At 36.8% G+C, this 3,564-nt stretch overlaps 1 long non-coding RNA gene across 1 annotated transcript; it reads left to right on the top strand.

Moving 5' to 3' along the window:
- Positions 1-115: 115 nt before the first annotated feature.
- LOC148864459 (uncharacterized) lies at positions 116-1,056 on the top strand. Its single transcript, XR_016110222.1, has 2 exons — positions 116-246; positions 330-1,056. It is a non-coding gene; the product is annotated as an uncharacterized LOC148864459 (long non-coding RNA).
- The last annotated feature ends 2,508 nt before the right edge of the window (positions 1,057-3,564 follow it).

Genomic DNA, 3,564 nt, shown 5'->3' with positions numbered 1-3,564 from the left:
CAATTCAACATCGTTTGGACTTTGGACGAGGGAAGATAGGGTAAGGAAGAGAGAAAGATGATCAGTGTGAAGAAACAGTAACGCGAACGCCCAGTGAATTGGAGAAGACATCCGTACATGTTATTGTATCAGGGGAATTATCAATCATGTGGCACTAGTAAGCTCCATATGCAGGATCATAGGAATATCCGTACAAAATGAAGCTACATTGAATCTCCGATCTGCATCAATAGGGGTCAAATCGTGGTAAGTTGATAACTCAATCCTAATGTGTTCTGCATCTTTTCTTATCCATTCGTAATTCGAACCAGTTTTTTCATCAAAACCAGGTCAGAATCATTAGACATCGCCAAGAGATCACCACCTGCAACGCTGCAACTACATCATTGATCCATGAGTTGAGACGGAGTTTCACCATTCCTGTATTCACCATTGAGAACGTCGAATTCCGATCAGGCCCGTCTCCACTCTACAGTAGTGTGGAGCCCCTGATTTCTCTAAACCTCTCCGAATTTGTAATGCAATTTACAAACCAAAGAACACGATACAAAGGAGAACACATTCAACTGCCTGTCGCTAGCGTGAACTGATTCTTACCATAACCTGGCGTGCCCGTATTTCACTGGGGGTTCGCAATGATGTGGTGCGGCCACGATCGCAGCAATTCAAATGGCGCGGGATGATGATGCTGCTGTGTGTCGTTACTAACATGCGCACCTTATGCCTTGGATCTAAACGTACGCAATTTTAGAGAGGGAAAGGGATTGGTGACTCGGATCAGTTCCAACTTCCAAAGATATAGGGCCCATTTGGCCAGGAAGACCGATTTTCGGTCAATTTCTATTTGGCATGCGGAAGATTTAATTGCCAACGACAATGTTAAGAATTACGCGAAAATCTCATTTTAGCCTGACTTAAGAAGCTCCAAATGAAATTTCCTGTGTCTTTTGCATTTTATTCTCGTAAGAAATATGGAAATATGTGCATCTGTCAAACATACTTGGGCTGCTCAAATCTTCATGCAAAATTCAATGTATTTTTTGACTGTTAGAACTACCAGAATATCTTCCCAAAAAGTGCCCTTGGACAATGTTGATTTTCTTTTGGAGGGGTGGGAGGGTTGGGGGTTGACTTTATGATGTCGAGACCAATCAAAAACATGTTATAAGTTTTTTTTGATATAATATCTTTTCGACATAATAGTCAAACCATTTCTTTTTTATTTTTTTGGGTAAAACACAACTTTTCTCCTAAAGTTTCTGACAATTATAAAAACCTCCCCTTTAATTTTACTTTAACAAAAACCTCTCCTAAACTTTTAAAGAATTTGACAAAAACCTACTTTCATTGACCCATATGGAAAACGTTAAAGTGGTGCATCATTTTTTTTAAATGTCCATTTTACCCTTTTGTAAGTTAGTTTATATACTTTTACAAAATACCCCCATTTGAAAATCGACCAAAAAATTCCCTTCGCCCTATTTATCCTTTTCTATTCTCTAAACTCAACTGTATGAGGAATGCAGATCTTTGATCTTTCATCCAAACTCTATCAGTTCAAGAAAAGAGAAATCCTTGTCATTTTCATCCTCTTTCAATGCCCCTTCAAACTCCATCAACTCAACAAAAGACAGTCATTGACACTTTTACCGTTGAATACGTCTCTCTCTCTCTCTAAAGAAAAGTACTTTGAAACATGTTAAGGATGGGAGCGCTTTCACTAGATGCTAAGGTTCATCTTTTCAATCAATAGTTCATCTATTATTTAGTTGTTTTGTTCGTTTGAGATTTTTTTGGCTTTCAAAGTGTCTATTTGTTAAGCCTTGCCATTTGTTTCGATGCATCTTCATCTGTTGTTTCTCGATTTTCTAGAGGAAGTCTATGTAGTATTTTGATTCCATGTGGATCTATTTATAATGTCACTAAATTGTTAATGGCACTACTCAAGTACTAGGCTTGAGCAACTTCTTAATTTTTACTGGTTAATGATGAGAATTGGGTTTTTGTTGATTTGTAGTGAATAATGAAATAAGGATGTCCCCATGGTGCTTATCGATTTGCATAATTGTAGCCTTGATTATAAGATAAAGATGAATTTGGGTACTTCCGCACTTATTTTCTTTTTCCTATTAACACAATAAATTATTTGCTTCTTATTTATTTCTCATTTTGATGTCATAACATTAATAACATTATTGTAAATGTCTGGAAGCTCAAAGAGGGAAGAGGAAGCGGAAGTAGAAGCAGAAGTAGAAGAGCATATTATAAGATATATTCATAAAGGCCATTTTGAGTAACCTTAATGTATAGGCTCACTGCCATCTATAAATACTTAAACCAATTGTGATCATTGGATTTTGTTAGTGGAATCCATTTTATAATAGAAATCCAATTTCAATTCCACATCCTCTCTCTCTCTCTACAATGATTCAGTTGAACATGCTTATAAATGGGCTCTTTGGTGTCTTCACAATTCTAATGGAATGATCGACTACTAATACAAGGAATGATGTAATTCTTATTCTTGAATAACTTGGATAGTATTGAATACAGATGTTAACTAAATTCACTATCAAATCCAACGGACTACTTCCCTTGAAAAACAAGCAAACAATAAGTGTAATAGTGTATTCAGTAAAAACAAATAAAGGATTTCAGCTATCATGAAATAGAATCGTCTCTTAATCTGATCTAACAATGTTGATAGGAAATGAAAAATGTTAATTGGTAGTTGGCTCATCATCTCACTGACCCTACTTCTATATGATGTTTTTATCTTGCAAGGTGGCATGGGATTGTCACATAAGCATTAGTTGTGGGCGTAAACAGCCACAGGGAAAATGTTGAATGGCCTTCCTTGTGGTATCCCTTCACAAAGTTTGTTTGCCTTGAAACTTGCATGCGTAAGACTCTGTAGGCCTAGAAAACTGATTGGGATCTTGCCACTAAGAGCAGTGATGGACAAGTCGAGCCATTCCAACTTTGGTAACTAGCCTAAGCATGCAAGGACAGTGCCATTAATCTAGTTCCTTAAAACATCAAACCTTTCTAGTTCAATCAGGTTTGAGACCGAATATGGGATTTGACCCGAAATTCTGTTGCTTTCCAAGTTTAGCAGTTTCAAACCAAATCCTTCACTAAACTCTAGAATCTCACACGTGATTTTATTATTTAAGATGTCTACAAGCTCTAGAAATCTGATTTTGTTAGTGTCCAAAAGCATTGATAGGGGCCCCTAAAGTTGATTTGAGTAGAGATTAATAGAGGAAAATGTATCTGGTAATGCAATCGTTGAAATGTTTGACCTCAACGGGCTGTTTGCGAGCTTAACCTTCTGTAAACTTGACATGTTTGTGAAGAAATTCTAAAACCCACCTTGAAAAAATTTATCAGAGAGGTCAATGGAGTTCAAAGAAACTCCATTGTCTCAATCATTAAATGTTGCTTTTTTTCTTAACCGAAGTAAGCTTCTGTGATGAAAGAGTCAACGGTTGCCTCTTCTTGAGTTGATGGAGCTTGAAGGGACATTAAAAGAGGAGGAATAAAATGGCAAAGGCTTTTCAA

This window comes from Nelumbo lutea, chromosome 3 (assembly GCF_056320005.1).
Source record: "Nelumbo lutea isolate HS-2025 chromosome 3, American lotus-T2T, whole genome shotgun sequence".
NCBI classification, from domain to species: Eukaryota; Viridiplantae; Streptophyta; class Magnoliopsida; order Proteales; family Nelumbonaceae; genus Nelumbo; species Nelumbo lutea.
Note: the sequence above shows the minus strand (reverse complement) of the source record. Positions and strands in the feature narration are given on the sequence as shown.